At 46.4% G+C, this 15,402-nt stretch overlaps 1 protein-coding gene across 2 annotated transcripts in view; it reads left to right on the top strand.

Moving 5' to 3' along the window:
- The first annotated feature begins 327 nt into the window (after positions 1-327).
- SFMBT1 (Scm like with four mbt domains 1) overlaps positions 328-15,402 on the top strand; it is a 95,629-nt gene continuing 80,554 nt past the window's right edge. The window contains exon 1 of one of the 2 annotated variants that reach the window (XM_066614938.1): positions 328-397. The gene's annotated coding sequence lies outside the window, so the exon portion shown is untranslated. Of the gene's footprint in view, positions 398-1,673; positions 1,750-15,402 lie in introns of those variants that run through there. The other variant, XM_066614937.1, reaches the window with a different exon arrangement.

The following is a 15,402-nucleotide window of genomic DNA, read 5'->3' as shown; positions in this document are numbered from 1 at the left end:
GAGGTGTACTTCTGAGTAGACATGGATAGGATGGGGCTGGAAGGCGCCCATTAAAGAGTGTGTAGTAGATGTATATGCATTGCCAGGGGTCTGTACATAGACTGCCTGCGCCTCTCCGGAAAGCCGGCGTGGCGTGGTAGAGGGCGATGGCTTGCTCAGGGGAAGAGCGAAGGCGAAGGGAAGCTTTTAGACATGATCACTCCCCCCCCCCTTATTTCCTTGCAAGGACGCCGTGAGCTAAAGGGAGTCCCCCCCTTTCCCCCCTCCTGTCGCCTTTAAGCTGCGTGGAACTCGCCCGCTTTTATTACTCTTCCTGATTGCACAGGCGCGTGGTCATGAGGTTCTCGGTGTTGCACAACCGCCTTCCCCGCTCTCTTTTCCCCGTCGTCTTTTCTGGGTAGGTTTTCATTTAGTGTTTTAATTTAGCCCGCCTTTCAGTGTCTCCCAGCTGCAGCAGCAGCACCCCAGCCTCCTCCTCCTCTGCCGCCGCCGCCGCCATCCCCTCCAGTTTGCACGCACTTGGGCCGCGCTTCCGTCCTGCATCTTTTGCAAGAGGGGAGGGAGGAGGAGGAGGAGGAGAGGCGGGTTGGGGGTCAATGGCTGGAGGAGGAGGATCTGGGCCACATGGCATGGGATAGATCTATGATGATCAAGGCGTGGTGGAGGGGAGCTTGGGCTCGGGCGCCCCCCATTGCACTATTAGTTCGGGGCCTCCCCCCCAAAAAAAGAAAGGGGGCAAATTCAAGTTGGCCATCAAGGGAGAAGGAGGCCTGGCTTCCAGCTCTGCACCCCTTTCGCCAGGAGGCTTAAAGCACTTCAACCAGCCTGCTGCTGGGCAGCCCAATCCTATGCCTGTCTACTCAGGAGTAAGTCCCATTAGGTTTACTCGCAGGAAAATGTGAATAGGATTGCAGAGCCAATCCTATGCATGTCTGCTCAGAATCCCATTGTGGTCAACGGGGCTTACTCCCAGGACTGCAGCCTCAGAGCCCCATCCTCTGCCTGTCTGCTCAGAGGTCAGTCCGATCACAGTCAATGGGGCTCTCCCAGGAAAGTGGGGACAGCACTGCAGCCTCAGAGTCCTGTCCTATGCATGTCTCCTCAGAAGTCAGTTCCATAGAGCCAATGGGGCTGACTCCCAGGAAAGTGTGGCTAGAAGTGCAGGGAGGTCCTGAAGGGCTCCAAGCTGGGGGAGGCCAGCGCGCCCAGCGGTGAGCGAGCGCCTGCCTGGCTCCAGCTGCTTCTCGCTCCATTCCAGCACACAGAAGGTGGTGTCTCTCCCTCCGAGCGGGCCTCGCTCTCCCCACCCGCCCACTGCCGGGTTCGAGCCCAGGCGGCGGCCGTGCGCTCTCCCTCTCCAGCGCGCGGCAGAACTTGAGGCAGGTGCGCGCCCCGGGAGGGGTAACTCCTGGGGGAGAGGCGGGGGCGCTGCGGCGGGGGGGCGCGCCGCCTGCAGGCACCCAAACTAGGGGAGCAACTTTAGCTGCTGCGGAGGGCGCGGCAGCCCCGCTGGCTGGCGCCGGGCGTCCCTCACCAGCGGCCGAGCTGCGCGGCGTGTCCCCGGAGCGCGAGGGAGTGTTGCGGGCTCCCAAAAAGCCAGGAGCGAGGGGAGGGACGGGAGGGAGGCGGCGGGCGCATGCGCTCGGGCCCGGCCGTGCCATATTGGAATGAGGCGGTGAGCGGAGCGCCGGCGAGCCGTGCCCGAGCCAGCCCCCGGCAGCGGCGCAGGGCTGGAAAAACTCCCCGCAGGTAAGGCGGGCGCGGGCTGCAGACCCTCTTGGGCGGGGCGGCGCCCGGCGCAGCTGCTGGGCGCGTTTTGCCGCCCGCCCGGCCGCCCGCGGGGGTTTTCTCGGCTCCTGAAGTTTGATGCGGGAGACGGCGAGGGAGGGCGGCAGCGGCAGCCAGGCAAGCAGGCGGAGCGCGGCGCGGCGCGGCGCGGCGCTGGGGAGGGGGAGAGAGCGCGAGCGAGAGAGCGGCGAGCGCTCCACTTGGATGCATGCACGGGCTGGAGCAGCAGCCGCCGCCGTCGCTGCAGCAGTCGCGCCAACTCCGCGCGCGCGCCGCCGCCGCCACTGCTCTCCGCGCAAGAGGCGCGCGCCCAGGCGGGGCAGCCCCGGGCCCTAGAGGGGGCGCCTGCCGCGCTGCTTCTCCGCAGCTGACGCCCTGCAAAGTTCTGGGCGCGGCAGGGGGCTCTGCTCCTCCCAGCCACCCTGGGCGCAGCAGGGGGCTGGTTGCCCCACCCAGGGGCGCGCTCCCCTTGTCTCCACCGGGCTGCAGTCTTGTGCGTGCTTTCCTGGGAGTAAGTCCCACTGGACTCGCTGGGACTTGCTTCTGAGTAGACACTGTGGGCGGGGGTGGCTAGAGTCGCTCGCTTTGGATGCACTTTCTCTTTCCACTGGGGGCAGGTTGGAGGGGAAAAGTCATCTCAAGGTAACTTCTGGGAACTTGGGTGGCCTTATGTGTTGGAGGCTGGACAGACGCAGCTTTTGCTCCCCCCCCCCCGTGACTTCCCAGGGAGGAGGCCTCCTCCCCCACCAGTCAGTTCCCCTCCCCCCCCCCACATGGCGGGGAAAGTGATCTTTAAACCCAGGGAGCTCCATGCGGGTAGCTGTGAGCACTTGGCTACCCAGCTGAGCTGTTCATGCCAGTCTCCAGCCTCACCACAAACCTGGGCTGCATCCCATTCACACTTTCATGGGAGTAAGCCCCACTGAACACAAAAGGACTGATTTCTGAGTAGATGTGCATAGGATCGTGCCTCTGGCCCCATAAATAGCTGCTTGGGGCTGGGGTGGGGGTAAGGTGAAGAAGGAGAGGAAGACTTGCATCTGCTGCCCACAGTTGTTTTGATGAAGTGCTGTTATTACCATGCTGCAAAGTTACACCAAGCCCAGCCCCTTTCCACCCATCTCACAAGTGCTGCTGATGTCTCCTCCTACGGGACTCTTTGCAGTTGAAAAACAGCTCTGCTCCAACATAGTCTGTTTTCTTTCAGTTTCCACCCTTGCTCATCTCCCTCCCCAGTTGCCCTGAAGAACAGAAAGCCCTGTTGTTGTTTTTTGGTTTTTTTTTGGCCCTAGTGTTCATCAGCCCTGGTAGCTGAGGATGCACCTGAAGCCATTAATTTGGGATATTTAGCTGCTGTGGAAAGTATAATGATTCACTAACAAATATTATTCCCAATTGGGGATATAAGCATATAGTGGCAGAGGTGCTTGTGATGGACAAACAAAAGCTCTTTTCTCACTGGACGAGCCATACCATTAGCAGCTACTGTCAACTATTGAGTGTCCAATCCAATCCAACTTTCCAGCACCGGTGCAGCCACAATGCAGCCCTGAGATAAAGATACAAATGTTCCCTTGCCTTGAAAAGACCTCTGTGACTGCCTCTCCACCACAGGATGCAGCATATGCCCCATTGGCATGGCTGTACCTGCACTGGAAAATTAGATAGGATTGGGCCCTGGGACCATCTCTGTTAATTAAAGGGAAGAATGAGTTGAGCTTAGACTTTTTGAAAAAAAAAAATTTGCTGGAGTAAAACCCAGATGGTTGGTCAGTTCTTAAAAAGCAGTCCTATAACTAGGCCTCTCATAGCCTATATAATAGGCCAGAGTGATATCTATGTAATGGTCCCATGTGAGTTTTAGTGGCATAATTATATTGGCTTTGGAAAAAAATTTGCTGTCCTCATGAAAGGTGTTTAAAAGTCTGTAACACTTAGGGCTGATAGTTTTGTCTCTACCTCATCCAGTTGGAAAGCAGAATTCTAATGTAAAATCATCTGTGAAAGAGAAAGTGGTTCTACGTAGGTATGCTTTCAGCTGTTGCTTCTTTTGCAAGACTTCTGCTGACAGTAGCCTAGGAGGTTACCATAGCAAACATTTAGTAATATAGAATATAAGGTGCACAGTTCTAACATAAGAAAACCAATATTTCTGCCCAGTGGATTACAATAATAGCTGTTATGCAGCAGGCTGAAATTATCTGATGCTTATGTAGTGAATATGTTGGGGAGAGAGCAGTAGAAGTTTCTGCTTATACTTAATGTCTTGGGGCCCAATCCTGTTGAGTATGCACTGGCTCACTGCCAGCGCACACTGTTGCAAACATGCCCTAAGGCATGTTGTGGCCATTACCGGTGGCTCAGCACTGGAGCTCGCCCAGCGTGTCAAGAGTCTGGTGATCCACTGCCACGGACTTGGTGCGAAGCACCTGGCAGTGGAGACATAAGTCGGGAGGTAGGGAGCAGGCCTTCCAGGGCAGGTGGAGGGAAGGCGTGGAATGGGGTGGGACCAGCAGAACTCACCTCTGCGGGATCCAGAGTCCTGTGTTGAGCTTTGTGGCCCAACACAAGGCTTCTTGATTCTGCGCTAGCTGAAGAGCCACCTCAGAGTTGAGAAGCCTCATTGCAGGGCTACTTCCCTTACTCGGGGAATGTCCCCTTCTCTCAAGGAACCAGCAGTGGCTGCCCGGTGTGCTTAGGTTACCGCAGCAGCCATTTTTGTTGCTGTAGCAGCCCCATGTGCTGGACAGCTCAGGATTGATCTGTTAATCTTGAGCACATTTACTTGAAAGCAAACCATATAATGCAGTGAAATTTATTTTGAGATATGTTCATTTATGAATTTGTGCACTTGTTACTGGAGGCCTCATTGCAAAACTTTTTTCCTCTTATCAGGCAACTAGTATGTTAAGCTTCAAGCAGCTGTAGGCAATTGATATCACCTGAGTTCATCAACCACCTAACTTAGGGCCACATTGCATATTACATGTAGCCTACACTATCTGTACATGGTCTCAGCTCTCAAAGCTGTTTCAACCCATGTAGATAATCATGGGCCTTGCAAACCAGGTCTTAGGTCCCTGGTGCATCTGCACACAGTGAAATAAATAACCTGTAGCTGCTTCAGGCAGGACTGTGTCTTACATTCTTTATTTGTGTCATGAGGATGCCCTAACATCCTAGGTTTGAATGAAATACCGTACATGGACGTTAACTAAGTGTCAGTGGAACTTATATCTATATATTGTGTTTAAACTAGAGTATAATAAAGTTTAGTTTAGAGTGTATGTAGGCTTACACTGTTTGGGCAGTGATGAGTCATCAAAAACAGTCTGTTTTCAGGGCTGACTACAGTTGAGACTGTAATCATGCTGGGATTTTCAACAACACTGCTGTCTTATACTGCATCATTACAGTTAAAGCCTATTAAAGTCTGTGTAGCTCTCTGGCATCACGAACCATATCTTAGACTTGATTGCACTTGCTCCCAGTGTGGAAGGGATTGTCACTCCCGAATCGGCCTTTTCAGCCACACTAGACGCTGTTCCAGAACCACCTTTCAGAGCGCGATACCATAATCTTTCGAGACTGAAGGTTGCCAACTAACTAACATTTATTAACACACCTAGTACCTGTATACCCTGAGACCATTCTTAAAGCCAGTTCAGAAGTAGCTGCGATATAGTGTTTCTGAAAGTGTACTGCTTCAGACAGCTGGGGGAGGGGGGAGGGAATTGTAGGTCTTGGTACTCCACTATATTTTTTTTCAAAGCAAAGCTCCCAGCAGATAGAAATCTTACATTATCAAGGAGAAACGTTTTAAGCTTACCCTTCTAGTAGACAAGTCAGTTTCCATGGACATTAACTTTTTTATGCACAGTACTCCCCCTTTCCCATTCAGTGAAAAGTGATGTTGTCTATGCAGGACTCTATTGTGTCTTATTTCTCCCAGTGTGTCTGCTCAGAGTATGGGAGCAGGGAGAGCACAGGCACACGTAGCATTCATTGTTTCTGCACATTTGAACCATCTCTTTCTGGACTATAAATAGAATTAGTGCTTGGAGAAAGATGCATAATGAATAGATTTCTTTTAACTATTTTAAATGTTAGTGTGTAATTACCTTGAAGATGTTTTTGGATATATAGAAATGCAGGGTCCAAACTTGGGGTCTCCAGTGACTCTATCTCAGTTGTAGCTGTGTTCATGTTTTACCATGTGGTGCCTTGCAATTCAGGCTGCACAGTGAGCATAGATAGAACAACTGACCATCTCACTTCATATGGAGCAGTAGGACGATGCTCTTCAATGAGATACAAACTAGTTTCTGCTCTAGTGGCAGTGAAACAGAGAGGGCTGTTCATGTCAATACCACACCATCTTGATGGCTTAATTAGTGTACTTCACAACGAAAAGGTTGAACATAACTGAACTTATTCTCATTGACTTTTTGTCTGTTGGTTGACTTTATTTTAATGTGACAAAACATCTCCAGGAGCTGAAGGCTTGTGAAGTTAACATATTAGATTTCTCCGCAGGGGAAAAATTGCTTAAGAGTGGTGCGCTGGATGAATAAGGGCATCCAACTTAGTAATTGATCCATCACATTTTCTTTCCTTTTACAATTCATTGGTGTCCTACTGTTGAATTCTCTCTCTTTTTATTCTTGTGAACAATTGTTCAAATCGTTGTACTATATGGAGAAGATAAACTGAAGAGAGAGGATGCAGGAAAGCATGAACTAAAATGTCACTTGTGACATGATTCAGTGTCCATCCCATTTTGATGTTTGAAATCTCAAAGCTTCTGCACATATTAGATTTTCATAATTCTTGCTTGTCAGATGTAGTACTGTTGATGGCTATTTCATAATAGCTCCATGTTAAATCTGGAAATATATACCAAATTTCTGACTGCGCTCTTGAAATTAAACTTTACGCTAGGTCCCCAGCATACCTCTGGAGCAATACCAGTATGTTTGGAAGTTGGAACGTACATATCTTGAAACAGCCAGCACTTGCTGGCTCTGTGCAAAAGCCCCATGAAGGATGTACTATGCCTTCCCTAAAGTGCCTATGCAGTTGCTTGTAATTTAGTCATCTGTAAGTTAGAGAATTCTCATTGTATTCTTTAACAATTAACCAGTGTGTGTTTTTGTAAGTTGCAGGAAGGTACATAATGTGGTGATTTTTGTTTGTTTACAGATACTTTGATAAGTCATTGTAATGGATAGATACCATTGCCATGTGACTACTAAGAAACTTCAGCTCCTAGAGCCTTATTTATGTGGTCTGTGCTCACATAGGGGAGAGGTGTGATTGGGAAACTTCACTTTGCATGCCTGCACCTGAATGCTAGGAAGCTTTTGTCTGTTGTGGCCTTGCTAGAGAATAGACTTTGTAGATGAGAAGCCTTCATAACTATTCAGTCTTCTAATCAGTTGTATAAAAGTACTGTCACTTTGATCCTTGGGTGTTACTAGTGCAATTCTCATGTACCAGTACTTTCATAGGAGGAAGGTGAAACTATTTCATGTGTTTCAGATGAAAAGGGGATGTGTTGTGATAGCATAAAAGTCTGCAGGGTCCTTGAATAATGTTTGCTACAGCATGTACTAAATCTCTGGGGTCCTGCAGGCAATTACACTAGCACAAAGTCTCCTGTCTGAATGCAACTGTTTCTTTACCTGAGCTCTTTCCCACCTTCATCTACCTCTGGGGAGCATTGTGCCTGCAGTGGCAAGTCCACCTGTGCAAGGGCAGGTCATAAAAGGGTACAGTGAAGATGGCTGCACATAACACCGCCCATGCTGATCATTTGAATAGAGTGTAACTTCAGAGCATACACATTCAGCAGTAGCGTTGGCTTAAGAGTTTCCTTTGCTAACATTAGAGAATTGAAGATTACAGTGTCTGTTAAGTTAGTGGTAGCTAGTTCTTTGACAGCAATAGCAGCCAGATTCACAGAGAAGCTTACTCTGGTGGCCTTGGCCCTGGGAACCTGAAGGCAGAAAGTCTTTTGTGCATGCATTCTCAACGTGACTAGATTTTGCTATTTTGGAAACATTTCTGTTTCAGGATTATGTAGCTTAAGTTTTGATGAAGATCAATGGGTTGGTTGCCCAGTAGCTTCTGAATCATGTATATTCCACACATCTAACTTGCAATATATGAGTAAGCTAATCTTTCTTTATGGATGATAAATTGTGGGGGATGTTCAGTGTTGTCTTCCATGAAATTAAATTATGTGAACAATTAAGGAGAGAATTTTGTGCCAGATACCAGCACTAAAGACATGGGTAATGTTCATCCACCGGGTAGATGGGACTCATCAGCCTGGGAAGGCAGCTCATCTGAGAGAAGGAAAACTCTGATCCCAAACCTCCACTGCCTTGTGGCTACATCCAGTTATGGAAAAGGCTTCAGGAGTCAACCTCGAGGCAAAATCCGGAGCCGGAGTCCCTGAGGCAGTTCATGGCTGAACACAGTCACATTCTAGCAACTCCTGCAACGCCGCTGGAACCAACCGTATTGGCCTCTGCCTTTCCATTGGACCATTTCAGCGACGTGGAGAGGGGGGATTTGCTGCATGGGTAACAGCCTATCCTCCATACCTACTTTACCCAGGCTTCGTGCACTGGAGAGGACACTCTGTTCCAGAACCACCATTCAGAGCATGACACCATAGTCTTCCGAGACTGAAGGATGCCAACAAGAATGTTCAAATATTGAGGAATATATAGAAGGTTTGGAAATGCTAGAAATGAAAGCCAGTAACTGAAAGAAGGATGGTGCGATAGGAGTTCAGATCCCTGCTTAGTGTGGACTTGCTGGTGGTGACTGTGGTCAGTCACTATCTTTCACTCTTGATTTGTTATGCATAAAATGTTGATGTGTGTGTTGAAAGAATAAAAGTGATTATGGCTTCAGTCCTAAACCCACTTGCAGAAAAGAAACTGAACTGTGGGATTTAACTTTTTAAACAGGCCTGGATTTAAACACCTGCTGACCTAAACACACTTAGTTGGGAATAAGTTCCACTCAAATTGAATGAGTGGATTTGTACATTCTACATCAATTGAAATGTTAGTCTTCAAAGTAAAAAGTTATGTATCCAGTACGTGTGCACAAATAATATGAAAGGAAATAATTTAATGTTGCATTGGGGTTTCTTTTTCTCCCTTTAACATAATTGTTCACTGTAATTAGCAATTGTCAATGCAAACAACCCCTACTGCAGATTATTCAGATTAAACTGTTACAGTAATAATCCTGCACTGAATTACGTTTGCATAAATCTTTCATTTCAGTGAATTTCTAGGTCTGTTATAAGTGCAGGATTGTCTCTTTAAATCTTCTACAAGCTACTTGTCCACTTCCATTCATTCCAGTGAGGCTTGTTCAGGGGTCCAGTGCAATCTACTTTTGAATTGAATGGAGCTTGATCAGTAGCAGTATGTGGTGGATTGATTCCTTAATGGTCAGCACTAGAACACTGAACTAATCTTGTCAATTATTCTAGTGAAATGAATCATTACTATTCCTGTGGATACTGGGTCACCCTTGACAACAGCTAACTGGTTCTGAAGATTAATAGTGCTTGTTCACTTAAATGAAAACATTATTTGCTATTATTCTTTAGGACACTCCCTATCCTTCATGAAGCCGAATGGACCATTTTTCATTAGCAAAATCAGTTATAAGGAATTCCCACTATAGCAAATAGCTGAAACTGATGGTATCTCAAAATGATGTGGCTATTAAAAATGCTTTGATATTCTTTTTGTGTTTTGATGATGAAAGCTAGAGGAGATTAATTCTTGATGTTCTAGTGAAACATTGCATGCTGGGCAAGCCTTAACTAGTGTTTTGGTGAATTTGAGGGGCAGGTGCTGAGTTTCTTTCCGAATCCAGTGCACTTATAGGAAAGAAATACAGCCTTTTCTGAGGTTTTCCCTTTAGGGAATGATCTGAAAGAAGTAAGGTTTTGCAGGAAACAGTCTGAATTTCAGAGCGTTACATGGAATATCCAGCTTGATTATTTAATAAACTTGTACCCTATCACTCTGCAGGAAACTGGGCTGCAACTGGGTAGTGTGACCTGTCTACCTGCAACAATATGAGCACTTGGACTGTTCTTTATCTGTGATGGCAAACACACTTCCTGATATAGTACTGAAATTAGCTTCATTTCATGTTGCCTATCAGTAGGGACATGAGATTATTTGTTGTTATTTAAACATTCTAACTAGTCTGTTTGTGTTGAAATCCTCAGAAGACTGGGCAGTCTCAATTTGCTGATTGTCTTAATAACCCCACCGGGACAAAAGGGTTCACTGCCTCAGAAAGTAATAACCCACCCACAACAACAGTGTCGTCCTGACATGCCTAATACTAAGAATAACTGTTTCCATCTCCTTTCAAAACATCCAGTACTGTAAATGTCTTGCGGTGTGCATGTAGCCAGTTATTTGAGCTGAAGGTACTGTGACTTCAAGAACCGCTCTTGGTGGTTGCGCTGAAATTGGGGTTGTCTCATTGCACTGATCATCTTGGCTGACTCAGTTGGGGAGTCTGTGGTGAAACTAGTAATTCAGATTTGAACTTATGAAAAATGATGGTTGCTGCAACAAGGAACAAGAAATTGGGGTGTATGCATGGAATATCATGTTATACAAACAATTCTTGCATAAATCAGCAGGGCTGTGGTAATAGCCTGATGCAACAACCATCGACTGTACTTGCATTTCTACCAATGTAGCAAAGCGTAGGATGTGAAGAGCCTTGGATCAAAGTAGTCCAGTTTTAAATGGTTTGAGGAGTATGGCCTTGGAAGAATGAGGTAGAAGAATAGAAGCAGACCACTGTATGAAAACAGATAGAAACAGGGACTACACCCAGTCTAAGTAATAGTCCTGGCTGTTAACAGAAGGAAAACAGTGGCTCTACAGTTGGTAGTATTTCAACCAAAAAATATGCAGGTGCAACCTATTTATCCACAGATTTTTAATCTGCAGATTTGTCTTAACAAATGGGGTGGTGGAACTGAAAGTCACACACACCTTTGCCCTGCGCTGGTGTTTCCAGGCAGCCCAAGACACTGCAAAAAGGCTCCGCCTCACCCAGACAGGGAAATAGCCCTGGAGCCATGGAAGAGGTTCTCCTTGCTTGAGCCAGCAAAGAGGCAGAAGAGGGGAAGGGGGGGGCGAAAACCTGTGCAGCCAGAGCACCTGCAGCAAAGTGGAGCTCTCTCTCTCTCATACACACACACACACAGAGGGGCAGGTTCGGTAGCAACAGAGGGGATTGCTTTAAAAAACCCAGAGAGTGTTTGCTGAATCCCCCCCCCCCCATGGTGCAGGCTCTCCATGCTCCAGGCTACAGAAACAAAACAGCCCAGCAAGGCTACAATCCTCTCCACACTTTCCTGGGAGCAAGCCCATTGACTACAGCGGGGCTTACTTCTGAATAGGCAGGCATAGGACTGGACTCTTAAAAGCTCAGCATCCTACCTGTGAAAGAAGTGGAGCAGCTGGCAATGGGAGGGCTGAGGGCTGACAGCTGGGGAGGGGAGGGGATTGGTAACAGCTGCCTTAGTTTCCTTCCATCCGGAAGTGTCAGGCTGCAGCGTATTTGCGTAACCCTATGGAATTTAGCACAACACTTTTTTTTGTTAATCACGCCGAGTCACGGAATGGAACTAAATGATCTTACCCCAAATTCCTGTGGCACACCTGTGGACCACTCTCAGCACACCAATGTGTCATGGAACAGTGGGTGAAAATGATTATCTTAGAGTCATAAGGAGAAGAGAATTAGGCCCTCTTACACATGCCCTGTTAGTTGGAGGCTACATGCAAGAAGTCTTGTTTTGGAATGTCCTGCCACAAGTTCTGATCAGCTCTTGCTGTGCAAGTGTTGGCCCAGTTGAATCCCCCTCCTCCATGGGTGTAGCTAGCACTGCACCAGCAGAGGCTGCTTTACAGCTGTTGTAAAGCCACCTCTGCTGACTAGCACAGCAGACCAGGTAAGCTGCTCAGGGGGTTGGAGGGAGCTTGGGAGGGTCAGAACGGTGGGGAAGGGCAGAGCAGGGCAGTGATAGGGGTGAGGAGGATGGCAGTTCAGGCCCAGGGGTGCAAGATCAGTGGCAGCGGCACATGCCAAATCATCAGCCCCTTCCTGGGCCTTCATGGAGCCACGCCAGCTTAACTGGTCCGAGTTGTCCCATAGAATTTGCTAGGGCTTACCCTGGGGCAAGGGGACAAATGTCTCCTTACCCTGAGGAGTCCTCCAGTAGACAACAATCAGGAATGCAGCGAAAGTTGTGCCAGTGTTGCTGCATTGGTGTGCGGGGATTTAGGTAGGATTGGGGTTGTGTTTCACAGTTCACTGAAAACATTTTTTGTCTTACCAATTATTTAATTTGGTTTAGTTGAGCTTGCTTTTTGTTCTTAAATTAAAAGGTTTGTTTGCTCTGTCTTTTTGCTGTCATTTAGTTTAGTTTGCTGTTTTGACCATTTATTTCTGTTGGCTATTTTAAATGTAATTGTTAGCATCCTGGGCATCTTCATGTTAGAAGGAGAAGGCATACGTTTTAATAAATAATCCAGATTCATTGGCTATGTAGCATACATGTGAAGAAATTTAAGTATGAATTCTGCAGTGCAAAACATGCGTGTGTGCTTGGAGATTGTGGATAGGTGTAAAAGGACTTGTGTGTAATTGCTTGTGTACATATGCAATCATGCCAACCAAGATTACTTGCTCAAGACACATAAGACCAGAACAGAAAGAACCTCAGAAAATCCTCTGATATAATGCAAGTCCCTTGTATCAGCCTAAACAATGTCTTTATATTCTCACTTGCCCAGAATTTCTAGAAGGAAGGCAATTCTGAGCAGGGCATTGTTTTTCTGTGAGGTAGAAAGCACACGTCCAGTCTGTTTGGGTTAATAAGCAAAGAGGTCCATAACTTCTAATGGTAATAAATGCAACAAATGATACATTCAATTTTACAATATTTTACTTCAGATGTTGACTTTGACTCCCTGTATTTTTAGTGTCTCATGTAAGAAGTAACTTTAACTTAATGTGTTTTAAGAAAGGATCATGGTTTCATTTTTAGTGGGATTGTAGTAAATTCAGATTTTATTCTATACCAGTTAATTAAGAGGCATTAATATGAGAATTCAAGAAAAGAAAATCATTGCTTCTGCCTGCTTGCAGAAGCAGATTAAATCATGCAAGCTAAAGAAATTATGCAAATTTGCATAATTTGTGTAGGTCACAGAACTCTGCTTTTCTTGACTCAGAATTTGAGTTCCTTTGGGGAAGAGTTCCAATAGATTTAACTGGAATCCAGAACAGTGTGTGCACAAAGGAGCTTTTTGGCTCCTCCCTGTCTTTGGCAGCCCTCCATGCATCCTCAAACTTTCTAGGAGCTGTTGCCAGAAGGGAAAATTAGTAGCTGCCTCATATTTGAGTGGACTTCTTGGAGCCTGACCTACATATCTATATAAATATTAGCATGTGTTATGTAGACTCAGTTCAAACATCAAGGTCAAATCATGGTTTGGTTAAGAATGTGCCATCCATCAGCTGGTTCCTTCTCTCCTGTACAGATTTTTTATTCTACTTCCTGGGTCATAACTGTGGTTTTCTGAACTCAGATCTGAGTTACTTCAAGATTTTGAAACTAAAAAAAAATGGAAGTTGGAAGAGCAATTCTTGCTGCTTTCTCCCAGCCAGTCTGGGTGCAAATTGAAATCTGTCTTGCACCGAGCAGTAATGAATCGAATATACATAAAATGTTTGTGTATTTCTGTACTCCATCTCAATATGGTTGCAGCATTTAAACCCTGAGGTTCTGCTGTCATGTCCAGATTTGTTTGTCCCCCTTTTTATTTTGCTTAATATCAAGCTTACGGAGTTTTCCGGAACTTGAAAGTTTTCTGTGGTGTTTTAGTTGACTGAATAGAGTCCTACTGTAGCTTTTGCGTAGTTTACTTTGGTGTCCTAATGGCAAGGAAAATACTTCAAACTGTAATTTTGTAAGGGTCAAACTAACTGTGACTGAAATAATGTCATTGGTTCTGGCATGCAAGCAATAGCATGTGCAGGGGCCCCTGGCTTCTGAACAGAACTACAATGAGGTATATACCCATCTGTATTCCCAACCTGAATTGGGACCCCTGCACATGGTATTTGCTTTGGGGTGAAAAAGCTCCCATTGGTGCTAATGGATGCTTTATTTCCAGGACAAGTGGTGTGAATGATGGGGGGAGAGCTCCCCAGGGCAGATCCAGATCAGAGGTGCAGTAACTACTATACTGCTGTTTTGGACTAAAGGCCTCAAGTATGCTGTTTACTGGGTGGGGGGAGAGCAAGGGTGCCAGTGCTAATGGTGTGATTTAAGTCATGTCTAATATGGCCCTCAGTTTGGTTTGAAGGCAAAGTACTGTATAGCTCTGCTCCGCCATATCGTGAGCTCCGTGTTGGACTGAAAAACCTGGCACAGAGTCTTTCACGTCTGTGTCGGCAAAATAGCCAGTGCAGACTTGAACAACCCCATTGTGGGGCTTGGGGCTTTTCCCCGGGGGGATGAAAGTTCCCTTCCCCTGAGGACATTCCCAGCAGCTTCCCAACACCGGCTGGATTTAGCAGGAGCTGCTTTGGTGCTGCTGATCTGAGCAATTCAGATAGGTCATTATAATTGCTTCTTAATCCAAATATACATTATGCTTTCTTTAAATATGCAGTATTTAAGAAGACTTGTACCAATATATCTGTCTGGACTGGAGTAACATTTTATGACTCCATAGGAACTCACGATGTGTGATCCTGCAGTCTTTTCTTTGTTTGCAGTCTGTTGGTTAGAATGTTTTTATATTACTTTCAGAGTTCTCTGAAAGATCGAAATAGGAAAGCAAACTGCCCACCTTTTCATTTTTACAGATGTGTTGCTATATGCTTTTGAGTTGACAATGCAAAACTTAAATAGCCATATAAATTCTGTTTTAATATAACAGTGATGGAGGAGGCAAATGGGTTTCTTTGGGCTTCTGAAGCAGGTTTTGTGTCTATTTTTGGCACCAAATGAGTTGTGTGAGAAAAAGAAAAGCCTAGTGCAGGTGGTCAGACTAGGTAGAAATGTACTTGTACAGTGGGGCTGGAATCAGGATCATGCCTGCTGAGCCCAACTCCTTGCATTGGCTTTTAACTTCTGCGAAGGGTTCTATGCATATAGGCTCTGAACATATTATCTTTCCCTTGCAAAAATGAAGGATAAAGATTGTGCATTTAGAGCTTACACATATAGGCTTCCATTGAAGTTACAGTCAATGTGGACTGGGGCTAGCAGACATCATGCCACCCTGCACTCGTTTCCCTACTTGGGCTGACTGCACGGGCCTAGAGTAATCAAACTGCCACTGATGTCCGGATGAACTTTACTTTGAAGCAAGTGGTGTTGGGCTGACTTGGGACACCACAGCAGAGGAAAAGCAGCAATCCTCTGCACAGTTAACTTGGTCTTTCTTTTACCATCTGTGCACTAAATTAAAAAGAAGCTTTTACACAGTGAGAGAGGCTTCTTGGCTTATGTGCCACAATTTCTTT

This window comes from Tiliqua scincoides, chromosome 2, assembly GCF_035046505.1.
Source record: "Tiliqua scincoides isolate rTilSci1 chromosome 2, rTilSci1.hap2, whole genome shotgun sequence".
NCBI lineage: Eukaryota > Metazoa > Chordata > Lepidosauria > Squamata > Scincidae > Tiliqua > Tiliqua scincoides.
Note: the sequence above shows the minus strand (reverse complement) of the source record. Positions and strands in the feature narration are given on the sequence as shown.